At 42.1% G+C, this 13,605-nt stretch overlaps 1 protein-coding gene across 2 annotated transcripts in view; it reads right to left on the reverse strand.

Moving 5' to 3' along the window:
* The window catches only part of LOC127988243 (semaphorin-3D), a 70,802-nt gene that overhangs the window by 37,573 nt on the left and 19,624 nt on the right, over window positions 1–13,605 (reverse strand). The window lies entirely within an intron of this gene.

Here is a 13,605-nt window from a genome sequence, read left to right on the forward strand (position 1 = left end):
GAATCAGGCAATTGACTGAATAGTTTAGATAAATGACTGATTAACTCATTAAAATGCCACCTACTGGTGGTTTTAGTTTCATATTTTATACTTTTTGAGATGAGCTTTAAAAAAAAAGAAAATGGCAAATATTGTGCATCATAATAAGCAAGAACTCAAGCAGAATTATTTTTTAAAGGCTTTACTGTTTATTTCTTTATTTTTGGAGCTTGAATGTTATAATCAGTCATATAGGCTTGGGAATACATGTGAATAACCTGTAAATAAATAATAGCAGAATTGTCATTTTTAGGTGAACTGTCCCTTTAAGAACAATCGGCCTAGTGGTGATTGTGTGGGTTAATACTAATAATCAGCCTATTCAACTTCTCCATCAGTGTTAACATTCGAAACAGTGGTCTCATTATATTAGACGGCTGATTAGCCGGACGAGGGACTCTATTGAGGGCTTTTAAGGTCACTGACAGGTTCTGTCACTCTTCAAGCAGCGGGGAGTCCGTTTCCCTCGTTATCTCGAATTTCATCAAGTGCTGGTGGCCTTTGATTGGGTCTAGAGCTTGAGTGATGGGAAAACCACTGGAATGCCAAAGGTCGGAGCTCAGAAATCTCAGCTATAAGGTAAAGATCAAGAGAACATCTCCCTGCCTTTGCATCTGCATCCCACCACTTGAATAAGCAACACACTGGGCAGAATCAAAATCAACACGGACCTAGACACATAGAGCTTTTCCATCTGCTAAAGCAAGGGATGCATGTCTGTGCAACACAACATCAATCTGTCGCAGAAACACGCAGATTTACTTCTGTTGGCCTACTGTACGCTTATCAGTGCCAACATGGTAGTCCCCCGAAGTCTGAGTGAAGTATGCAAGCTAATAAATTTGACTCTGTTTTCTCTCTGAGGCCTTGTATATGCTAAGCGGTGAGGAGAATAAAGCAGCTTATTTATTCCTGTTGCCGTTTTGGCTTTCTGCTATTGTTTTTGGCACTTCTGTAATGAATTGAGACCTAAGAATTGTTCCATATAAACTAAATAATGGATGGCCAGGGACTAATAATGACAACTTAAAGAACTTGTGGTGTAGAAAATATCATTTATACACTTTCATATTACTAAACAGTTAGCTCATTGTTAGCTTAGCAACATATTTCTTTTAAACTCTTACAATTAGTTGTGACTGTTTGAGTCATTTATTTACAACATAAAAAAAAAACAATTGTAAAATCAAATTAAAATGGTTTAATTACCACTTATTTTAAATTTGTGTGTATTATGTATGTTTTGTAATGTTAGCTTAGCAAATGTTGCCTATGAAGCATAGCATTTAGCATTATGAAAATTGTTTACAATCAGTAAATTTGACTTAATTATGAAACTTTTGATTTAAAATGTTTTTTTTTATCCAATTAAAATTTTACATTTTAAGTAATTTACATAATTTATGTAATGTATTTGTATTTAGCAACATGCTAATGTCAAACTCAGTTGGAATAAAGAGTGAGTCGAGCACTATTTGAACATCACACTGAATAGCTGCCAATGAAGGGTGTTTCAAATCAACAACTTTTGGGGAGAAGAAAAAAATGTCTTTACTTCATTCTTACTTAAAATTATAATGGACCAATTTAGACCTTCACATTTATTTTACTAATTGTCTGTCATGTAATTAGGTGTTTTAGCTTTGTTAACTTAGCACAATGCTAACATCAAATTCCACTGTGAGTCAAGTGCTATTTAAATGCCACCCAGAGTTGTAGTCTATGAAAAGTGTTTCAAATTTTTGTTAGGATGCTTTTGCATCTTGCAGCACAAAATTGTTTTAGATTTTAGAATTCTGTTCAATTTTGTTGCACTACATTGAGCTGTTTCGAAACACCAGAGCACATGTGAATGGCTCCTAAGACGGCAACTGTCTATGTTAGCAGTGGTTTTAAAACAGAGCTTCAGAAACTGAACTGTCCTTGACCTGTAACTCATTCTGAACGTCTTGCATCAAACATCTGGAGTCAGTGGTTGAGAGGAAGCTGGCTCCACCATGGTTTGGACCAGACATTCCTCTTATACTCAACAAATCAGAATTTCACACACCAAGCATATCGTTCAGATCACAAATTTCACAATTTTACCAAAAATCCTGGAACTAGCTACAATGTTTCTCAGACCTTCATGTAACTAACGTGTGGGAACAGAAGATTTGTTTGTACACTAAGTGCAGTGAGATTTGATTTGTAGTAAATAAAGTATGGGCAGAAATGGATTTCAGGGATTTCTAGATACTTTTGTGGAGAATATAAGCTAAGCTAATGCAACAGTGTATAAATGAAATGCAGAACTTGTTTAGCAAGATATTTAGGTATAAGAGGTCTTCCCATGTTCAATTAAGAGAAAAAAGGAAACAAGAATCAAGAGGGTCGAGGAAATCTTATGAACTTTAAGTGACCCGTTAGTAAAACTGCAGTCAACAGTTCTGCTGAAAAGAACATTAAGAATCAGTTTCCTAGATAAAGATATGGCTTTGGCTGAAAACTGAATTACTGATGGAAATCAATACTACAGCCCTTATTATAAACAACCGATACAACTGTAATACCATTGGAAACCATGAATGTTAGATTATCATAGTTTTTTTAAGTCTTTAGCGCAATCAAAGCATTTATCTTGAGGTAATAGCAGCACAAAACTGACATAGTGTCTGAACAAGAATGAAACTGGATTGAAAAAGTCTGTTTTGGATTAACCAAAACGACGTGCAATAAAACAGAATTGGCAAAGCAAAGGCTGCGGGCGAGTGCGTAATGACAACTAATAAAACATTAAGAGTTCCCCAAGAGCTGTATAAAATATCTCTACTGACTATTCTGACTGTTAAGAGACAGCTGTGAAAGCCGAAGTGACCACACAAACATAGTAAACCCTTTTAAAATGTCTTAGGACAGTCCTCATTAGAAACCTGAAACGTGTCAAATAATGTCTCAATTGTGATTTAAGTAATACAAGTCAACAGGAAATTGAAGGTACACCGTGAGAATGACAGCCATGTTTGTTTTGTCTTTGTATCAGGTGGCTACATCCTCTGACTGTTTAGCAATGCCTGGATACACTGAAATTTCATTGCCAAGCCGTTTTTCAACTGTTTGTTCAGGATGATCACAAGGAATGTTCAAGGTGCAAATGTTCTTCTTGTCATGGTTTTTCCTCCTGTATAAACAGGTCTGGAGAAAATTGGCAGCAGGCCTCTAGTATGCACTGTTGATCTGTTCCCAAAGCAAACCACACCACTTTTGAAGAGAAATTACATTTAAGTAGGTTGTAAATTAAAAGGCATGCTTGAACTTTTAATATACTTTGAGTAAAAATAGAGTTGAATTCAATTCAAAACTGTTTTTGTGGCTTTGATTTCGACTTTAGAGACTACAAAAAAATTCTAAATATGAGAAACCCCATCAGTCATGGAAAAATATACAACTGTATTTGGTGTGTTTCATGAAACTGACACCAGAGGAGACTCGCTTTGAGGGTGGGAGAGGTGTTAACATCAACATACCTCCTCATTTATCTCCCACATTCATCAGTTTCACTGTCTTCTCTCATTTGTCTTTTTTCAAACTGTCTAGAAAGGGTTTTTGCAGTGATGGAAGACATAGATGGACCCCATTTCAATTGACTTCTTTTTCTTGTGGGTCAGTGGAAACTAGTCATTCGAATTACCCATATGCCCTGGTTTTAAGTTGTGTTCTGGGTCGCCAACATTAGCAGAAGCAGAGTAACAAAGTGAATGGGAAAACCAAAGGCATCATTTATCAACTTCTGCTTTTCATCTTGGGATGCTTTTGTATGAATGGATTTAAAAACCCTTCTTGAATAGTTACTGTCTTAGAACTTTAAATAAGTTTTTTGTTTGGCCAGATTTAGTTTAAAATACCTATCTGCAATTGTTTGTCCCTTCCTGTTTATTAGGTCATTCTAAAAGGCTCATTGTCAAATCATTGTCTCTATCATGTCTGAGTGTAAACACAACAGTTTATTGTTTATGTGTCAAACAACAGTCCAGTTTTTTAAGCCATTAGCTGCCTATAAATTCAGACCCCCTGTAAGCTTATACTAACTCTGTATCAAATACCCTTCATATGTAAACAGTGTGACTTACAACACAACTACAACTTACGACATGTTCCCATGTTAAACCCTGTCCGTCTGTCCATACCTCTATTCCCCATTGGATTTTAGGACATCCTCATGTCCTGGCCTTATGTCTTACAAAATACTATGCAAGACTGGTCTTGTGAAATGTCCCACCAATGGTAATTCATCTTCCTAGTCGAGTTTAGACTCTCCCTTAACTTCTCATTTGTGTCCTTCCGTTTGTTTTTATAGGCTCTGTGGGACTTAGCAGCAAAGATTAGGAATTTGTTGTATTTTCTCAAACTTGCTGCTGGTGCCAAACTTCAGATCAATGAACTTTAGCAAACTTTGTGTCAGCCACAGTCAGTTAACGCTGAGAAAAAAATATTAGAATTAAACATTAGATAAAAGATAACATTACATAAAAACCTCAAGACCATTTAAAGATAAAGAATTAGTAAGTCTGCTGAAGTCATATGATTGTTTTGTGTGAGAAAAACACCAAAAGTTGGTTTGTTGTTCATGTATAGTCTTTTGCTTTTCCTATGTATAAAATAGCTGTATAGAAAAAATAAAATAAAATAAAATGTTGTGTCCCACAGATACAATGGGAACATACAGGTTTAAAACAACATGAGGATGAGGAATTTATGTCACAATTTTTATTTTTGGGTGAACTATTCCTGTAATACTTATAATGCAATAGGACCTAAGACATAGCCTTGGAGGACACCATTTATCAGATGCCTGAAAAGTTGTTTGAAACAACATAAGGGTGAGTAAATAAAAAATAATTGTCTTTGTTTTCTAATGAAATACAAAATTGTTGTCCATATGGTAATAAAATTACATTTCTGTTCAACATGTAGAAGAGCCCTGAAGGAAACATAAACTAAGAATAATGGTCTTCTGATGACCAGCACATCCCACGAGAGGTTTCACGGTTGTGACATATGTGTTTGCTGCCTATTTAGGAGGAGTGTGGACTAAATGCCTCTCTCTAGGCGGAAAGTGTGCCTCTACAGATGTACAGCACTGATGAGAGGCCTCCGCTGTGGCACCCTTTGGCCCCAGAGTTGTTTTCTTCATTCCACTCTGGAACTACGTAATCTCTGTAAGGAGCCATTGGGTGCATGTTTAATTGTTTCAGTACTGGACTGGAGGTGTTGAAAGTGTGCTCACAAACACACACGGACACACAAATGGACGTATGCGCTACTTTAAGTGTAAGTGCAGTTTGAGAGAGATATTCAAGTCAAGTGAGGCAACCAAAATCCTGTCAATGACCCGACCTGACCCAAACCAAAGCCCTTGCTGCTTTGCTCAAGACAGACAATCATTATCTGTCATCATTCTAAAAAACTTGCTAAAGATGAGAATGAATGGCTTTTGCATTTATCACCAATTGTCACAAGGTTGCTGTGATCTGTTCTGAAAGTATGATTATAAAAATCAGCACATTAGCCATGATGTTTAGGCTTTGAGTGGATGTTTTGTCTTACATTTTAAAGAATGAGGTCAGCACACTTCAACAAGACACAACTGAAATCAAGAAGTCTAGATATGATGAATAATAAATATATATTTTGAAGGTTAGAAAGAAAGAAGTAATGATGATAAACATCCAGGTTCATGTTGGAATGTGTTCCAAGTTAGCCCAGAAACATACTCTGCAAGTAAGCAAACGCTTACTTACAAAACAAAACAAAATAGTTTGTTGTTCATGTAAAAAAAAATATTTTCCTCAATGGAACAGCTATATAGACAGTTCTTGTTTTGTGTCGTACATATAGAATAAGAACATACAGGTTTAGAACAATCAGAAAATTAAGAAATTATAACATAATTTTTATTTCTAGGATAACTATTTCTTTAATACTCAATTGCCAGGACATTATATCCCAAATCTTGGGGTATACCATTCATCAGATGCCTATAAGGTTGGTTGAAACAAATGTAAAGTACTAGATTATATATATATATATATATATATATATATATATATATACACACAAACAATGTGCAACTTTATCATTACAAATGTATAAATACAAATATTTTTAAATACGTGACATACAAGATTCAATCGAAAGTATATTAAAGTACATTTTTGTTTACTATACAGTTTACCATACATTAAGATGTGATTCTGAATTGACATGTATCTATATACTTGCTGTGTAGGTCTATTATTTTCATCATAAGTATTTTTTTAAGTATGCTAACACTATTAAGTGTTCTCTTTTTCCAGAATATATCTATGCTATTAAATCTAACTTAACTGCTAAAATTGTCTCTAAACGTCTATTTTGAGATGCAATATAAAACCCCACATGAGCCTCAGAGAAAGACATTCAGATTGTTTTCATCTTTCCTTCCTCTAATTAGCAGCATTCTTCTTCCTGGCTCTGTTCAGTGTTAATGCCTCGATGGCTTCATTAGCCCATGCCAGAGCCGGGACCCTGAGTCATCTGCTCTGCTTATCTCTTGCACCTTGTTTCCATGGATATAAAGGGGTTACACAGTCAGGGGTCATCACTGTGACACAGCATTGTGTCAGCTATCAGGAACTACATCCCACAGGTCACATTCCTGCTATGACAGACTGTAATAAAAATGTTTTACTATCTTGCTAAGATTTGGCCTCTGTGGACTATTGGAAAAATAACCCAGTTTAATTTAGTGGTACCCTTTGAGTATGCCACTGTGAACAAGTCAAAAAAAAATTATATATATCATTGAAATGACTCATATGTCCCAAGTTTTTAAAGGCTATGTGGGTGAATCTTTGTTGTGTGTCCAATGTTTTGATCATATTGGAGATATTCTTCTCAAATCTTCCAAGTGCACACAGTATGTGGTGCAGCTGTCAAAATGAGACCGGTGGGTGTGATGCAAATAATCCTTCCTGTCGTGGAGAAATTGAGACATTTTGCCATTCTCTAATGCCAAGAATGTTTCTCTTGGTTTTAATCCACCCATTTGTCAGAAAGAAAATCCCCAAAATTTGCAGGAGTTTAACTGATAAACACCAGTGGGAAATTTAGAAGACACTGGAAAATCACTTGTCTGTGTGTCTGCCAGCAGAACTTCATCTTCTGAGGTTAAATAAGCAGTTTAAGTGAGGAAGTTGACTCAATTCAAAAATAAAGAACCAAGTCATTAGCTGAAGTATGATAGCTGCGTTCCAATAAAAGCATGAGGACAGCAGTGCTGGGTAGTAAACTACAGTTACAGCATTAGCACATTATCACATTGGCTACTGCACTACTACGTTTTAGCTACATTATTTATGTGGATGAGGAAATGATGTCTGAATTTTTCCTGAACTATTCCTTTATACTTAAATTCCATCGGACCTAAGATATAGCCTTGGGGGACATCAGATGCCTGTAAAGTTGGTTGCAACGACAACTGGATGAATAAGTAACACAAGAATTTTCTTTTGTTTTCAAATAAAATGAAATGTGTTGATTTTAGATTGATAAGCATCAGCTTCCTGTTCAACATGTTGAAGAAAATAAACTAAGAATACATTTTTAAGTCACACAAAAATTTTTTTTTTTTGCTAATTTTGCAGTAACAAGCTACATTTCAACCAGTTAGCATTGTAGCATGACAAAATGCTGCATATTATAGGTTTTAGTCTGTTGGTGTCACAAACGAGACAGGAGGCAGACAGGATGGACCGTATGTGAGTTTAATTAGCAGAATGCTCCGAACCAGACGGGAATATCAGCGTGAGAGCGAGTATGGACCAATATCAATACAACGGAACGATCTCTGATCACAGTAAGTGGAAGTGGAATCACCGAAGGAGGACTGAAGGCAGAAGAAGATTGGCCGATCTTTGAGGGTTCTCAGAAGATTCGCGGATTCTCAGGCGAGTGTTGAGATAGAGTCTGTAAGCCATGTAATGACGAGATCAGACGGAGACTGAAGGTTGAGAGTGGGTATATAAGGGTGAGCAGTGATGAAGGATAGCAGGTGACGGTGATGAGGATGAAGAGATGCAGGTGATGACAATTAATATTCAGGGGATGACGAGCGAGTGGGTGGAGGGAGTGATGATGATGGTGGTGGAATCCTGACAGTACCCCCTCCTCCCGAGGCGGCTCTTGACGCTTGAGAAGAGGGGCATTGGCGACGGCGAGGCCTACCACGACCTCTGGGGGCAGGACGATCAGGATGGTCTGCATGAAACTGGGTGAGGAGGGTTGGGTCCAGAATGTCTTCGCGGGGTACCCATGAGCGTTCCTCGGGGCCATAATCCTCCCAGTCGACTAGATATTCCAGCCGGGGGCCTCGTCGCCGCGAATCCATGATGTTGCGGACACGGTAGATAGGCTCCTCTTCTACTGGAACGGGAGGAGGAGGTAAGTCCCTAGGTCCTGGATCTGAGGGAGGAGAAGTGACAGGATCAATGAAGGGTTTTAACAAGGAGACGTGAAATGAGGGTGAAAACTTGTAATGAGGTGGGAGGTTGAGCCTGTAAGTGACTTCATTCAGCTGCCTCTGCACGGTAAATGGTCCGATGTATCGGGGACTCAGCTTACGGCAGGGCAGGCGAAGGCGGATGTCTCGGGTTGAAAGCCACACCTTCTGACCCGGTTGGTACTGGGGAGGGTCTGTCCGTCGACGATCGGCTTGGGTCTTGTGCCTTCGCACTGCCTGTTGGAGGTGAACGTGAGCTGAGTCCCATACCCTCTCGCTCTGATGGAACCAATAGTCAACGGCTGGAACCTCCGAGGGCTCCCCAGACCAAGGGAATAGAGGAGGTTGAAAACCCAGGATACATTGAAAAGGAGTGAGCCCGGTGGTGGATTGCCTGAGAGAATTCTGGGCGTATTCAGCCCAGGGGAGGTAGCGGCTCCAGCTGTCCTGGTACTGGTGGCAATATGACCTGAGGTACCGTCCTATCTCCTGGATCTTCCGCTCAGTCTGGCCGTTCGTCTGAGGGTGGTATCCTGAGGATAGACTAACAGTTACCCCAAGTAGTCGGAAGAAGGCTTGCCATACCCGAGATATGAACTGCGGACCTCTATCCGATACTATATCTTCGGGAATTCCAAAATTTCTGAAAACATGGTGGAACAAAGCCTCCGCGGTCTCAAAGGCGGTAGGGAGTCCAGGTAAGGGGATCAGCTTGCAAGCCTTCGAGAACCGATCCACTGCTACTAGAATACAGGTGAAGTTGTTAGATTTAGGAAGGTCAGTCATGAAGTCTACACCTAAATGAGACCATGGACGACGGGGTATAGGAAGAGGTACGAGTTTACCCTGCGGGAGTTTTCTGGGAGTATTAGAGATGGCGCAGACTGAGCACCCTTGGACAAACCGGGAGACATCTTGGGAGATAGATGGCCACCAGTACCGTTGACTGAGGAGCGAGAGGGTACGCCTGCTACCTGGATGACCAGAGCCCGGAGCTGTGTGAGCAGAGTCCAGAAGGGCGGTGCGGAATTGTTGAGGTACAAAGGTGAGCCCCTCTGGACCTCCCGGCGGAGCGGGATGGAGACGGTTTTCCTGGGATATCTGATCGTCTATGTCCCAGAGGATTGGACAGGCGAACACGGCTGGAGGGAGAATGGGTTCAGGGCGGTACTCCTCAGACGAGGAATGATGGAGGCGAGAGAGAGCGTCAGCTTTTCCATTCTTACAGCCGGGTCGGTAGGTAACAACGAAATCAAAACGGGTGAAGAAGAGAGCCCAGCGGGCCTGACGAGGATTGAGCCGCTTGGCTTCTTTGAGGTATTCCAGATTACGATGATCGGTGATTACTTGAAATTGGTGATTGGCTCCCTCCAGCCAATGCCTCCACTCTTCCAAGGCAAGCTTGATTGCAAGCAGTTCCCGATTTCCGATGTCATAGTTTCGCTCCGCCGGGGACAGCTTCTTGGAGAAGAAGGCACATGGATGGAGTCTGGAAGGTTCACCCTGCCGCTGGGAGAGGACTGCTCCTACTCCAGTAGAAGACGCATCAACCTCGACGACAAATGGCAGATCTGGATCAGGATGGGCGAGGACGGGAGCGGTTGAAAAGGCGTCTTTTAATTGTTGGAAGGCTTGGATGGCTTCGGGGGAGAAGGATAGAGACTTGGTCTGGGCCTTCAAAGAGGAGGTCAGAGGAGCACTGATAATGCTGTAGTTATGGATGAATCTCCTGTAAAAGTTGGCAAATCCGAGGAATCTTTGAAGCTCTTTCACTGTAGTGGGCTGCGGCCAGTTCCGGATGGTATCCACCTTCCTCTGGTCCATTTGCACACCATGCTGATTTATGATATAGCCCAAAAACTGTACCGACGTGGTGTGAAATTCACATTTCTCCAATTTCAGGAATAAGTGATGGGCTCTCAATTTCTGCAGGACCAGAGTGACATGGCGTCTGTGTTCAGGAAGTGATGATGAATAGATGAGGATATCATCCAAGTAGACTACAACAAATCTATTGAGGTACTCTCGGAACACTTCATTCATATAATTCTGAAAGACTGCAGGGGCGTTGGATAGGCCGAACGGCATTACCCTGTACTCATAGTGGCCGGAAGGGGTGACGAAAGCAGTCTTCCACTCGTCACCCCGACGGATACGGATTAAGTTGTATGCACTGCGCAGATCCAACTTGGAGAATATACGGGCCCCACGTAGTTGTTCCAGGGCTGCTGGGACCAGAGGAAGGGGGTAGCGAAATTTGACCGTTTGGGAGTTGAGATGGCGGTAATCAATACACGGTCGCAAGCCTCCATCCTTCTTAGCCACGAAAAAGAAGCTGGAAGCGGCAGGTGAAACCGATGGTCGGATGAACTGCTGCTGAAGGGCTTCTTTCACATACTCCTCCATGGCCTTCTGTTCCGGGATGGAGAGAGGGTAGATACGGCCTTTAGGTAGAGTGGCTCCAGGTAGCAGGTCGATGGCGCAGTCCCATGGCCGATGGGGTGGTAACTTGGTCGCCAACTGCTTGCTGAACACATCCTGGAACCCCCTGTACTCAGCAGGAATCTCCACTTGATGCTGGACTTCTGGACTCTCAACTGAAGTCGAACAGACTGGGAGTTTGGGTTTGAGCACGGAGGACGAAGAAGAGGGAGAAGATAGGGCTTTCTTCTTGACTGGAGCTAGACAGGTATGTGTACAGTTTTCTCCCCAACGAAGAACCTCCCCGGATTTCCAGTCAATGGTGGGCTGATGTTGGATCAACCAGGGGCGTCCCAGGATGAGCTCAGCAGTAGACTCCTCCAGCACCAAGAATGAGATCTCTTCTGTGTGTAAACAGCCAATGCGGAGCGTTAATGTGGGAGAGACATGACTGATTCGACCTCGACCCAGCGGCTTTCCTTGGATGGTTTGAACTCTGAGCTCTTGAAGGCTGCGGTGCTTGCGGACGTTCAGTTTTTGGAGGAGTTGGGTTGAAATGAAGTTCCCCGCTGAACCGGAGTCGAGAAGGGCTTGCGCTGAGACACAGATATGCGGGGTTAGTAGATGAACCATGGTACGATTTAAAGATTCCACTTTAGGAGGGATCTGAATGGAGCTTACCGCAGAACGTTGAGGTCGAACAGGACAGGAGCAGATGAGGTGATTGTCGCTCCCGCAGTACAGACAGAGGTGAAGCTGGATACGACGCTGGCGCTCAGAAGGAGTGAGATGGGTGGAGTCCACTTGCATGGGCTCAGGTGCTGGAGGAGAAGCAATGGGAATCGAGGACGGAGGACTGACAGCGGTAGACGGATTGTCACAGGCAGATAAGCGTTGTGAAACTCGAATGGTCTTCTGAATGAGGTTCTCAATTCCCATGGAGTCATCATAAACAACCAATAGCTGACGGATGTTCGGATTCAGGCCGTGGCGGAAAGCGGTAATCAGGGCCGACTCGTTCCAGCCACAGGATGCCGCCAGGGTGCGAAACTGGAGGGCATACGTACTGACAGAGGAGTTTCCTTGACGGAGATTGTAAAGCTGATCGTGAACTGAGAGATCTGAAACAGCCTGGCCAAAGACTTCCTTAAAATGAGACATGAAACCTGACAGGGACTTTAACGCTGGGGAGTCTGAATTCCAAAGAGATTGTGCCCACTGGAGAGCTCTGCCAGAGAGTAGAGAAATAATAAAGGCCACCCGGGCGGAATCATCGGTAAACTGATGCGCTTGCATTTGGAAATATAGTGAAACCTGAAGCAAAAAACCGCTGCAATCCTCCTCCTCACCACTGAACGGCGCTGGTCGGGCCATGGGACTCGCAGAGGCAGCCGGCGAAGTAGCGGGTGTTTGCGGAAGTTGATGTTGGCGTGCAGAGTGAAGGATTGCTTCAGGGATGGCGGAAGGGTTGTCCGGTAAAGAAGAGAAGATTGACTGGCGCACTGCTCGCACTAGTTCGGCAAACGGGTCTTGAGATGGATTTCCCCCAGGCTCCGTAGGATTCTGCATCTTTGGTCTGATCTTCTGTCACAAACGAGACAGGAGGCAGACAGGATGGACCGTATGTGAGTTTAATTAGCAGAATGCTCCGAACCAGACGGGAATATCAGAGTGAGAGCGAGTATGGACCAATATCAATACAACGGAACGATCTCTGATCACAGTAAGTGGAAGTGGAATCACCGAAGGAGGACTGAAGGCAGAAGAAGATTGGCCGATCTTTGAGGGTTCTCAGAAGATTCGCGGATTCTCAGGCGAGTGTTGAGATAGAGTCTGTAAGCCATGTAATGACGAGATCAGACGGAGACTGAAGGTTGAGAGTGGGTATATAAGGGTGAGCAGTGATGAAGGATAGCAGGTGACGGTGATGAGGATGAAGAGATGCAGGTGATGACAATTAATATTCAGGGGATGACGAGCGAGTGGGTGGAGGGAGTGATGATGATGGTGGTGGAATCCTGACAGTTGGTACATTGAAATGGTTTGTATGACTGATTCAAATGGGCTATTAAGCTTTTCAAATTAGCCTTATCACACTAGGATGCATTAGCTTCTCAATATTTTGTTGTCAGAATAGTTGCACAGATATTACAACGAGTACAAGAAAACAATTCTCTCATTCATTTGATTATTTCTAAAGATACAACACACAGGGTTGTTGGCTTATTGTTAGTTGGATCTTCTACAATAACCCCCCAAACAAGTCTAAGACGGAAACCTGAACTGTCATGTCCCTCAAAAGCTACTTACTTCTTAATAAAACCATCATATTCAGCTATTTCAAAAGTCTTTTTTGTTTACTTGCTCTCATTTCCTGTCTTTTTTAGCTTGGCTTTAAATAAGACTTCAAGATACCTGCAGGCAAAACAAGTGACTTGTCTCCATTAATGAATAACGTCTGACTTTTGCATCTCGCTGCCAACCTTTGGATGACTGCCGCCCTGCACTCGTAAACACATGGCGCCCCTGAGATGATGTACACATTCTATTAACAGCCCTGAAGATAATGGGAAGCATGTTTTCACTATAGGTACAGCGCTCTGTCCGACACCACCGTATACAGAACC

The sequence above is a fragment of the Carassius gibelio genome, chromosome B22, assembly GCF_023724105.1.
Source record: "Carassius gibelio isolate Cgi1373 ecotype wild population from Czech Republic chromosome B22, carGib1.2-hapl.c, whole genome shotgun sequence".
NCBI lineage: Eukaryota > Metazoa > Chordata > Actinopteri > Cypriniformes > Cyprinidae > Carassius > Carassius gibelio.